The sequence below is a fragment of the Aplidium turbinatum genome, chromosome 2 (genome assembly GCF_918807975.1).
Source record: "Aplidium turbinatum chromosome 2, kaAplTurb1.1, whole genome shotgun sequence".
Lineage (NCBI taxonomy): Eukaryota > Metazoa > Chordata > Ascidiacea > Aplousobranchia > Polyclinidae > Aplidium > Aplidium turbinatum.
This window is the reverse complement of record NC_137473.1, coordinates 46,553,859-46,567,394: the sequence shown is the minus strand read 5'-3', so window position 1 is coordinate 46,567,394 and position 13,536 is coordinate 46,553,859.

The following is a 13,536-nucleotide window of genomic DNA, read 5'->3' as shown; positions in this document are numbered from 1 at the left end:
TGCTAACTAGGTCTAAGCTAAACCTTAGCTATCAAACATGCCATTTTATTGATTTTTAAAATTGGAGATTTCATGTCAAATAAAGTCTAAAAGTTTAAACTTTCAACATCACATCACCACAGAGGTCATAAGCCAGATAAGCAGTCCGCTTGCGAACGTTGTGCTGTGAACAGCCTTCTGCTCAAACCTACCAATCCAACTTATGCACGAAAGGAGTTTTCACCAATTTAACTTTTTTCTAAGCAAACCCGGAGGCAATCTTAGTGTTTCCAAAAATACGGTTGGTTGCTGCGTTTTATCAACGACAACGGACGTTGGTGTTTTGTCATGATTTCACAACAGTCTTGAAAAGGACACTTAGCCGACATCTAAACTACTTCAGAAGTTATTTTGTTTGAAACAAAAAACAATGCTTTCGCAGTCTGCTTTTACACCCTGTTAAGTCTCACACAAAACCGTCAAAATGGTAATTATCGTATTTTTTCTTGCCTCAAACAATTGGAACACAATAAGTTAAAAGTAAACACATTCTTTTTGAATACGATTAACTGTTGTAATTATTTTGTGGTATCCAGGCTTACGCCCGGTAGTTGAAGATTTAGATTAAGTGGACGGGGAGGCAGGAAACTCAATCTTTGTGTCCACTTTCAATTATGCCTTTAAAGTGTCCTGCCAAACGCACAGCAGCATGCTGTTGAGCGGTGTCGAACCGGTACCTTTTCAAGTGGCATACTAAGGCTCTTGACTATGCAACGGCTTCACAAGTATGGTTAACGAAACACAATGCTCGTTGTTCTATACCAGGGGTTTTTAAACATTTTTGTCTCGTTTACCCCTTGCCGAATGAAAAAAGTAAAATTTACCCTCACCATTTTGGTGGCCCCTTGTGATGTCATCGTGTCCAGTCAACCATGTGAAGAAACGTATTTTGTCTGGATTTACCTTGGCAAATATCAAAAACAAGCTGTTTATTTGCCGAAAACACGATTGTTCTTGACGGGGTCCTGTAAAAAATAATGTCTACTCAAATGTCCTAAATTACTATGATAAAAGCACACAAGAATGTTTAAGTTTTTTTTTTCTTTTATTAATAACTGACACGCAATTTGAATAGTCAATCAGTGAGACTTTTGTGCTTCCTTTCCACGAACAAGTTTGGAGATTCTTGGAACAGTCGTTGAAAGAGCTACTTGCATGTCGTCTTTGGGAACTAAGCGTGATCGATGTTTTGTTTTAATAGTCAACAATGAAAAGAACCCTGCTTCACACAGATAAGTACAGTAGTTGGAAAAGGTATAATAACTTCAAATGCACACTTAGTCAGCGTAGGATACTCTTCGACTAATCCACACCAAAACTTGGAAAAGTCACCTTGCACGATAAGAATTTGGTACAAAGCGTTGTTGAACATTGAAGATCAATCAATTCATTTTTGCAAAGATCATCGTCAGCAATACTTTCTAACTTGGCTTCGAAGGGATGAGTTATTCAAAGAGCAGTTCACCTTCGAAGATCAAAATAACCGTCAAAGTTCTTTTTTAAGGCGGCAAGGTGCTGGCATATTTCGACTTCGAGGTCAAAAATCTCGTTGCGACTTATACTGACTTTTCATTTTCCAATCATCCAAATGTTGGAAAATTCGCGTAAATTCCTTTTTGAACTTTTCTACTCCACAGGTCTAATTTTGTCTGAAAGCCTTGAAGGCTGAATATTATCATGTAGCCTACATCTATAATGATAATACTTTTTCCTTGCATTTGCATATTGAGCTGGTTAAAATTTGAAAAAATGTCTGTCAAGTAAGCTAATGCACCAATAAATTTGTTGTCGCCAAAGTGCTTACTCGACGGGAATTCTCGTTCTCGAAAAAAAATCTCGATTTTACATTGCGGTTCGAAAACTCGAGACAAAACAAGACTTCTATAGCCACTGAACTTCGGTGTGATAAAGGAGAACAGAGTGTTCTGATCCCATCTGATCACAACCACTTTGAAAAGACGATGATTAAGACTTAATAGCACGTGCCCTGATAAAATTCATGCATTCAACCACATGCTTCAATACTGCGCAATAAAGGAAGTTGCAATCTTAGCAGAGTTGCAATCCACTTTGTGGTCGAAGTCCTAATTAGGTTGTGTACATTAAAAACGTAGCACACATACGCTGCTGAAATGAAACTGGTAGTCTACTTGCGTGGAGATATAAAAGAAAAAGACGAAAACTTACATTAAGCATAAATTTGAATCAAAATCGAGTGCAACACTACCAGTTTTTTAATAACAGAAAAAATAAAGTTTGCTTTAATTTATGATTCAGTAAATTTACCCCCTCGGTAGGTGAAATTTACCCCCAGGAGGTAAATTTACCCCCGGTTAAGAACCACTGTTCTATACTATAGTGAGTAGCAGTAGCGTATTTAGGGGGGAGGATAAGGGGCGATGGCCCCCCATCTTGATTACAGTACCGTAAGTAAGTATTTAATTAAGCAAGCAATCATTAGTATACACTGCATACAGTGGCGGCTCGTCCAATGGTGCTGCAGCACCACAAATAAGCTCCTGCAAGGACCTACACATAGGCTAGGCTACGTTGAATTCTACAATGGTGAATGTTAGAAGCTACGTAACTGTGTTGCAAGACCTAAGGGGCGATAATAGGCTTTTTCACCAACTTTTTGGCAAGGCTTGCTCAGTTTTTGGCGAAGAAATCCGAATGCCCCGGAGAGCACCTAGACAACAACATCAACCTAACATTCTAGCTGAAACTGGGGAGATCTATTTTTACGAACAGTTTTTCTTTCTTTTCTTGACAATTGCATGGCACTAAATTCACGAGAGATTCAATGAGCACTGCTCGCTAGCTTTCAAAGTCAGCACATTTCTGCCGTCATTGATTCATGAAGATGAGGACTGCCGATCGACGAGATTTTCGACTTCTACCATGAAATGCTGGATGTTGAACCAAGCAATTGCTTTGCAGCTACCATTGAGTTGCAAAGATCGAGAGCAAATTGGCTTGCAGTTTCTGTGGATAAACGACCTGCGACTCTTGTGGATGCGTGTCAAGCTGCTGAACAACTCGGCACTAATCCGATTATCCATAAATTACTTCGAATCTTTGCTACGCTTCCAGTTACAACTGCCTCCAATGACCATGTTTCAGTTCACTAAAGTAGCCTACTTGAAAAATTATTACCGCACGACCATGACCGAGCCACGTTTGGATGGTCTAGCTCAGATGTATTTAAACAAGGATATTGTACTCGAGTATGATGCAGTCATTGATATATTTGCCAAGTGCAGCCATTGCATGAAACTGTAAACTGTCATTGCAAATCGCCGAGAATTTTCAAAAGGTATTCGAGGTCGGAAGGACTAACTTATTGTTTATGTTCTGAAGTGATGATATCTTTTGTTGGTTCATTGATTGGAACAGTAACTTACTTCTGCGAATTCGCTCTTGATTCTGGACTCCCTACCTGACAGTATTCTGACGGTTGCATCTAACCTCCTCCCCCCGTTCTGATGCATCATATGACATTTTGGTATAGGCTACCCCCCTATTAAAAGGGTCAAAAAAGTCTAATTTTAACCCAAGTAGAAAAAATTTGAACCGATTAACAGCCATCCATTTTCACCAAGTTTGAGCTTTCTGTGTAGGCTACTACCGTTGAGACTACCCCGTGTGTACTATTCCGAGACCCTCATTGGCATCCAGCCGCCAAGTCAGCCGCTACGCGGCTGACTGACACAATGTCTTGGCCCCCCCCCCCTAAGAAACTTTCTAAATACGCCACTGGTGAGTAGTCAGGTAGGCTAGTGCTGACGCAAGCAAGATCGCTCCTTCTCAACTACAGATATTACTGTTGTAATGATTTAAAATTTTAAAACACCACGATGGCAAAGCTGGTGGTAAATTCATTACTCTGCTTTGTAAGCCAAATAATAAAAGTGCTCATTTCCGAAGTCTTGGTCAAAGCAAGCTCTGAATTTTATCCATGTCTATGATCGAAAAAAGCAGATAAATTGCATCTGGTATGACAATGGTGGCCAAATTCGATGATGGCCAAATGACTTATAGTCAAGAATGATGTTATGAGTGAAACCATGTTTTGTAATTGCAGATCTAAATGTCTCATCCACTGACATGGAAATTGTACGGTAAGTGCTGCGTCAATGTACAAGGATCCATTCCAGACTGCCAATCAGTTGTTTCTTTACATGAGTGAACACGTACAAAACGACTGATTTGCTGTCAGGGGATGTACAGTTGTACACTAGGCTACTAGCAATTATAAAAAAAAAAATGTGCCAAATCCTCAGCAAAAGTTGGACAAAAATGTAGGCCTACTTATAATTAAGAAAGATTTCATTACGACTTACGCCGAATTATTTCAGATAGCCTACTCATTTTACGTATGGTAAAGAAACAGAGAGTTATGCTGAGTCAAAATGGATAGCCTATAGTGAAAGATCAAGTGCGAAGTTTGTTTTCGATTACCTCTTAGTAACAAACTGGTCAATTGCTAAAAAAAAACTTTCTCATTACAAGCAATGATTCTCAACCAGTCTATAAGTCATCAACCACGAGATTAGTCAAGAAAGATGGTTTAGTCGGCCACTAAAATGTCGACTCAACACGACATAAAAATCTTTGCGATTTGCGAATATAACTATCTATGCTTAGATGAAGTGTAAATAACAAACGTTTTGATGGCCAAAAAAGAAGCATTGTGTTATACACATGACATTCTTATAAATAACAAGCTACATTCTGTTTTCTATGCAGATCACTTTCTTGCGTTTTGATTTGACATAAACTATAACCTCACCGAAACACTGCACAATATACTAGCCCATAAAGTAAAAGAAACGGTGGACATCCGCTCTGCTCAATCAAAGTACAAACTCAAGGAGGCTCTGCATATGGTAGCACAGTACTAAATTACCTTTTTCTAATTTATCAACGTCGTTTTTTGCATTCTTCCTATAGCGCTTTCAAATGACTAGCAATGTCTATTTTCATTTATTCTGCGTGTAGACTTTCCATGATCGATTTTTTTTCAAAGTGAATTTATTTTGACCTTCTGTTCCGACTGGTTTTTATCTAATTTTGTAAAATCTAATTTCCTCTACGGTACCAATCCCAGTGCTCGTACAAAAGATTGGAAAACACAAGGAAATGAAAATTTAGTATGAAAATGTTTAAATATGGAATGAAAGATTTCACATATTATAGAACAGAACAAATCTTTCACTATTCCATAGGCCTACTGCCCTACTTGCTTAATTTAAAAGTGGTCTTTATGTTATCCTGAAGGGTTATTCTGAAAACAAAAAATAGCTCTGCTATAAATTTTTAGTGACTTTCCAACAGTAGGCTACAAGAAGTAGTGAAAATTGTCGCTTGTAGCAGATTTGCCTTTTCTTGACACTACATTTCAACGCGTGCGCAACAACTCATAACTTACAAGTGGTGAGGTTTGAGATTCATGGCCAAAAAGATTTAAAAGAGGAAAAACGAACTGCAAACTGAAAGAATTTGATTGAAATTGCATGGAAGACATATAGCCGGTTGTAGAGAAAAATGTCAATGTTTTTAACCCTTTTTTCGTTTACTTTGAATGCATTAGAGTGGTTCCCAACCTTTTTTGGTTGACGACCCCTTATGTTGATTTTAAATATCTTGCGACCCCCCACCCCGACCAACTATTTTTTTTCTAAACAGCAAGATCAATCAAAATGCATTTTACATTGTGTTATTTATTTGCAATCATACTACTCAATGTGATGGCTGGACTTGCAACTTCATAACCAACTTGGAAATTCGTGGTTGCGTATTTGACAAGGCTAGTCTCATATCATCATCGACTTTCATTCTGTTTCGTGCTTTCGTCTTGTGCAGAAGTGCTGAAAAACCGCTCTCGCAGAAATATGTTGTGGAGAAGGGCAGTAGCACACGAAAAGCTTGTTCGGTTTAATAGTGGGTACGATTTATGCATAGAACACTAGAACTGCGCAAGCGGCTTTTCGTGAAAACTATCACGTGCGGATGCATCATTTCTAAGATCAAGAAACTGATCTTGCAACTCATCGGGGAAACTCAGCAACATCCAAAGACGCAGAAAATGGGTTTCTTGCAAGTATTGCATCATTTTCTTTTAACTCAGGAAAATATCGTTGAAATTCTACCTCAAGGGATCGAAGGTGCTCGGCAATAGAACTCTTCATCTGCTCATCGCATTTTTCAGTTTCATCAACGATACTATACACAATCTTTCAAACATCGCGATGTTTCCTTGTAGGCTACTAATCTTCGAAGCCAGTTTTGCAATTTTGAGACAAAAGCCTTTAAGTTGTTGTTGAGCTGGATGATGTTGGTGTCTTTTCCTTGCAACTTAAGATTCAAGGTGTTCAATTTTTCAAAAATGTTTGCTAAATAAGCAAGACTTTTGATCCACAAGTCATGATTAAGGAAACAAATTGAAATGCCTTGCGTTCCGTTGAAATGCATGGCTCAAGCGCGCACCTTTAGGCAGGGCCGTTGACAGGATTTCTCGGGCCTGGTATCAATTTATTTTCGGGCCTCCTTCATCGACAATGCTATGAATATAAAGGTTGGGTACAAACTTTTATTGATGTTATTTAAACATGGTCGTTTAACAAATCTTGCGCAATCTTAAAATTTCCCAAACAGCAAAACTTACTATCTCTAGCTAGCGGTTGTCTTTTTGAACTTTTATTTGTCACAAGGCGCTAGAGTATTACTTCCCGATTCCATTGATGTTTCACTCATCATTCTAGGCTCACCAGAAGAGAATTTACAGCAAAGTTAGTGCAAACGGTCAGAAAGTTTTCATTTTGATTTGGGAAAGGTTTTTGGGTTTAGGTCAAACATTTGCTGATTGCTGCAATCTGAAAAGCGTTTGGTCTAGTTTTTAGAGCAGAAATAGGGATAGCAATCTTCTTACCTGTGCCATTTCAGTTTTTGAGTTTAAACAAACATTAGCCTGTTTATTTCGAAATTCGTGTTTCGGGTTATTTTACTAAATATGCATGGTTAGGGAAATCACTATAGGCTACTAGACTAAGTTCTTATTTACTGTTTGGTGGCTGAAGTGGCTATTTTACCACCAGAGAACTGAAGTGGGCCTGGTACTTTACAATTTGGCGGCTGAAGTGGTTGTTGTAACCTCTGATGGCAATCCCCTTAGATCTGATTATATTAAGATCTTGATAATGTTTGAAGTCGTAGGGAATCTTTTAAATCCGGGCCCTTTGAATATTACGGGCTCAGGTCCAAAAGTACCATCTAGAGTCTTCTAGACCCTCCTGTCAACGCCCCTGCCCCTAGGGTCGAACCAGGGTTGCGTGATATTGAGCCGGGCGCGTAACCATTGAGCTAACGGGATTGCAACAATTCACTTCCAAATTGTGTTCATTGTGTTCTTATTTTTTTCCGCATTACCTTAGCTGTGGTCTGTCGCTCCAGGATAAATTAAGCAAATATTGATTTATTTGATTGCCCAAGTTAAAAGAAACATTCAGTTATGACTTCTCTACTGTTGGTTTCCAAGAAAAACATGTTGGAGCTGTGGCAAAGAAGTTGTTTTTTTTGAAGAGGTGAAACGCTATTGTGCTGTCAAATACTGTCGTGGCTTGTACTTCCAATTTAATGAAACAACAGCATAGCATCCTCCCCCTTAGCTCAGTCGTCTTTCAGGACTGCTCTCCTTTCAGCGGCACCTACGTAGTGGATGGAATAATTTTCCGGCAACAACAATCGAAAAACTTCAATCTGCCAATCTCGGTAATCGGTCTTGTGCAAAAAGCAAAAGCGTTTACAAATAGGCTACGCGAAACTACCAGGAATAACTTATCAGAGGGTTTGCCAGTGCGAGGATAAAAATTCAAAACCAATATGCATATTTCCGCTAGGTAGAAGTAGTAAGCTACTTTTATATTGTCTGAATTGTCCACAAAATTGAAAATACAGTGCAACAAAAATCAACAAAATATATTTGAAATGCCACTGTGTGGCGAAGACATAGTATAAATTATGAACCTACGGTTTGGTGGCAGTAATTGCTAAAGCCTGCCTCTCTTTGACTACTAACTTGAAGGTTAAAGGCAGAGTCCCTCCATGCAAAACACTGCAGATTGAAATATTGTAGCCTACCATAGTGTGAAAAATATTTGCTTTATTAGAAAAAGAGCAAATATATATTGTTGTGAACATGGCGATATCGAAAAAGATTTGGTGATACGGAAGCGTAGAGTAGCCTACTGAGCCTTACATTCAAAGGCGGTCAAAGTTTGTTTGCAAATCAAAAATCTTACAATAGAACATAGCCTAACACGTTTTTGAGTCATCGTTAACTTTTGGTTATTACAATCAAAATTTATCCTCTATTTTAGCAAATTCTGTGGAAACGACGGTGCGGGAAGAGGAAGAAGTTATCCCAATTCCTACTTCCTGAAGAACCATCCTTCATGGATGATTTTAAGGTATTCAGAATCAATGCAAAGATGGAAGTTCAAGCTGATGATGATGAATAGAGAAAAGAACCAACAACAGCAACAGGTTCAAAGGGACACAAGCTACGTGAAAACCTACGGACCAACAAACAACTCATCTTTTAAATGTAATTATGACAGAAATCTTAACACAGCACTTAAAAAACACAGCCTCATAAAACACTTTTAAAAGACGTAAGAATTAGGCCTACATATAAAAATGCACTCAATCCACACGTGAGCTACACGATTTGTAAGTCCACACCTACAACTGCACTAAAACAAATGGAAGCAAAGCCTGTAAGTAATCAAAGCAATACGAACGCGACATAACGCAAGTTAAAGACAGGCATGTAAACAAGGTGTCAAGGCGTGGCAAGAAAACAAATACAAGAATGAAATGCAGGTATGTGCTAAGAGTGGTTTTTTTATAAGGCAGTGGTTCCCAACCTGGGAGTAAATTACCCCCAGGGGGTAATATGCAATACTTTGGGGGGTAACGCGGCACCACTATCACGCTAAAATAATTGTTGCTCTCCATTACGAGTGATCACTGCAACATTTTTTTCACCTGAAGTAACTAACAATGGTTGCCACCAGACAAAAGGCAGCTGGCAAGTGGCAGCTCAGACAAAAGGCTGCAAAGGCTTTTGTTTGTGATGATGCAATGCATTTTGTATTTTTGTGTCATGTAGTATTTCGCTAGGCTAGTTAAGTTACCACAGCTGCCAGTTCCGCGGTTTGCCTACGAAATTGGGCTAGAACACATTAAAAAAGGATATTGTTTTTCTTTCAGTGATTGTTTCTAAAAGCCTGAAAGGTAATGAATAAAACGACATAACTAGTAGCATAATAGTTAAGTTCTTTTACGAAGTGAATATTAAGGGTAATATGCTATAATCGCTACGTTTATTTGGGTGACGGCTCGAAAAAGGTTGGGAAACACTGCTATAAGGCCATAAGGCATAGTCAAATATTAACGGTGTGCATTTAGAAAAAGCATTGTTTGAGGTGCACGAGAGACATCATTATATTTTTTTCCGCTATTGATGTTCTTTCTTGCGATCGTCGTGTAATCTGTTTGCGATACGCGTGGGCCTACTGGTAGACCGCGGTCGTCTGGTTAGGCACCCCTCCTGCCCTGTAGACTAAGCTGTATTGGTATCGTTCAGAACAAAGCGGCGATAACAAATTTTATTCAATTTTATTAAAAACAACAGTGATTTAAGTGGTTAAACCAAAAATAAAGGTATTGAAAAAATGCAAAAAAAAAGAAACTTTTCACCCAGGAATGCAATCGCGCTGCAGTGTATATTTTTTACAAAAAACATAACAAACATGAAAATGAGTTTGAAGCCTAAAAGAAGCCCAAATGTTATACTGTATTTTCTAAATGAAAAAACGACAAAGACAAGCTTGGCGTTACAAAAGTTCATCAAATTTAATTCAGGTTGAACCTTGGTCAGATTTTTTTTAAAACTAAAACCCACTTATGATCATGAAAAGCCGTGGCCGAGTGGTTAGCGCGTTGGGCTCGCAGTCGAGAGCCTGCATGTTCGACTCCAGCCACCCGCACTTGCTGTTGTTTCTCTGGGCAAGAAACTTAACGATAATTGCCTCTACCTAGTGATCGATTTCGAGTAATGGGTAGTAGCCTACCAAATTTAAGTCATAAGTAGAGTAGACAACCGGAAACTGACATTGCCGTCGGCCGCAGCGTGGTTCAGGTGTATGTTGGAAGGCGTACACCGATGCATAGCGTTTAAGTCCGCTTTCCCGCAATGCAGGATAAAGATAAACAAACAAACAAACAAACAAAAAGACGATGAAAGGCCAATTTTGCAAGTCTGCTTTCACTAAAATGTAATTCCACATGAAGGTTTACATCAACTTTTTCATTCGTGTCAACTTCGAATATACCTTCTTAACTTTGAATACAATTTTGCAAGCTTAGATGAATTGTGTATTAGGCCTACATAGCGTGAATAAGTTCTTGCCGTTCGCCTTGAACGCTTCCTTGAAGAAACGCACCTGCAAGCTATTGGAATGGGGAACGTTTTTGTGATTCCATTTGTCTCAATCGCTTTTGTATACATGATCTCTTGAGGAACGTATTTCGTTCTGTCCAAAACTTCATTAGTTAAAGGATTCTTACACCTTTTATCACATAAAGCAATCGCCATTGGTTTGACTTGATCACATATCAAAAAACCTCTCGTCCAAGGAGCAAAAGAATCCTCTACTCTTTCTTCTGTAGATATTCTCGTGCAACTGAGAGAAATAAAAAAATAGTTGGGTAATATTTTCAACGAAGCAAAAATCAAACTGAAGTGTTGTCACTTTCTTGATAAATAATAACAATCTCACGTTGTGGTTGATGATGTACAACTTCTTGAAACTGCAAAGCAGTTCTTACGTACGGTATTTTAGTTTGTATGCAGCAAAGCATTCAAAATACCTTTCCATGACAGGCCGTCTTTTAAGTATTGAGACAAGTCGCATTATTACTATTAAAGTATTATAACGTTACGTGTCTTTATGTTACTGAGGCAAAATTTTGTTTCGTTTGAGTTTTAGGGGACAAGGGTCTATTCTTTTTATCATCTTATGTTCACAATATTCCTGTGCTATACCTAAAAGCTGCTAGAGAGTAGCCTGTGTTTGGTCCATGATTTTCTATTCAAGCACGTTTTAAACCTATCAAGGTTTAGCCACCTTTTTCCGTTCAATAAGGTGCTGGTAGGTCTATATCGACTTTTGTAGTTAGTAGTATCTTTTTCATCCCGGACTCGTTAATGAAGAAAAATAAAACGATTGATGATTGATATTCAACTAATGCATGGTTGACCGGAAAAGCCCGACGACGTAAGAAGACGGTTGAGACGCACCCACATCTGTTTCGGTACAGTCGGGCCTATAAGAAGGGTGCCAGTGTCAGAGATAAACGAAAGGAGTCTGATAGTATTTGATTTCGATTCAGATTTATATTTATGTTCTTTCAATTATCCGCAGGGATGTTTTTACTTGTGAGCTTCTTTCAACAGACGTTGAGCGGTTGGCTCTAATGAATGTCTTGATTTCAGTCGGCGGGGTGTTCGTTAGAGGGACCAGGGGTCTTGGAATGAACAAAGTGGTTTGGCTTCAATGCTCGTTTACTGAGAGAGAGCGGCTTTTTGCGACGAAGCTCAGCGGGTTGGACGCCAGCAAGAACAAGAAGATTGTTCAATGGTTTGGTACGTACATCCGGTCAGTAGGCTATGCACAGTGCGCTGTTGATGGCAATGCTGATGTTGCAAAGTTATCAGAGTTGAAAACCAAAATCAATAATACAAGTTGTTGATTTTGGTTTATAACAGTTGAATGACACAAGGCTATTAAAGACAGGTCTCTCTTAAAAATTAACCAAACTTTTAAATTATGATAACGGCTTTTGAAAGATGTTAAGATTATCTCTTGGGTTAAGATAAAATTTTGGTGTGTGCAATAGTTTGCATTAATTTAGTAGTTTTTTAGATTTAGTTAATGTACAAATATGTGAGAGATGTGACTCTGTTGAACCACAAGCAGATCATACCCCTAAGCGTGGTTGGTATATTAAGTTTACATATTACATCTAAAATATTGGCAAAGCGTGCTTTAGCTCATTTGATAAAATCTTCACAAGTTGCAAACACACTGCCTTGGTTAAAATCAGCACAAAAAACAAAACAATTCGGCCAGAACTTTTTTTCTTTCAAAATCAACACATCTCTCAATATGCGGAGTCAAAATTAGCAATAGTGAGAGAAAAACACGGATTTAGAAAGCTCCAAATAATGTTGGACTTTTTCCGAAACGTAAGCCATAGAAAATTAACATGCGCAGTTTTTACAAATTAGGCTAACTATTTCTAATTACACTTTTACAATGTTACCACTTTCCTTTATTAAAGGAGCAATGTTAATATTTGAAATTTTAATCTGCATCACCGACTGAAAGCAATAATTTGATTTCTAGGCCACCGCAAAATACATAGTTGAAATCAAAACTTACTGGTGATGATCTCGCCGGATTCGATTTCCAATCACAGAAGAAACCAAAATTGAAACAAGAATGGAGGAATATAACTGCAAAACATATAAAATTTATCAACTCTATTGAAAAAATGACTGCCTAGTGCAAGAGTTTTTAACCAGGGGTAGACACACCAGTAATGAATGCGACACCTGTTTCCAGGGCGTGTGTGGATGTTAAATGATTTGGAAATTGTTACAAAATGACTTAGGCAGCTTTGTTTTTTTAACGGCTTTTTAACCAAGATTCTAAAGTATTAGTGACTTTACTTTTCAGCCATTCAATGCGAGATGTTGCTAGAACTGGTTAGTGGTTTTAAAGTGGTAGCCTACAAGCAAGCAAAACGGTTAAGAACAGGGGCTCTATCGACTTTTAGAATTGGGGGGGGGGATTTTTGGACAGTGGGCTAAAATCGTTATAGTCATTTAAACTTCTGGGGGGCTACGCCCCCCAGACCCCCCATTGCAGCATCAGCTTCTTTCTGATCGAAGCATAGGGTTTCCAAGTCGTTTCATAAATTATGTTCCGGAAAGGGCATTTTTGGGTAAGCAAACTGGTAGTCACTTACCAAGAAATAATTCTGGCACTGCAAATGAAAACTCGAACTCGAACCAATCATAAACTACGTTTTCCGTGACGTGAAAAAGGGCGAAAAGAAGATGATACAAAGCAAATCAAGTGCTGGATTTTCTATCAGCTGTTTGTTTGTTTATTTGTTTTTTATATTTTTACCCTGCATTGCGGGAAAGCGGACTTGAGCGCTATGCATCGGTGTACGCCTTCTGACGTACACCTGACCCACGCTGCAGCCGACGGCAATGTCTGTTTCCGGTTGTCTACTCTACTTGGGACTTAAATTTGGTACTACCCATTACTCGAAATCGATCACTGGGTAGAGGCAAGTATAGTGAAGTTTCTTCCCCAGAGAAACAACAGCAAGTGCGAGGGGGTGGAGTCGAATATGCAG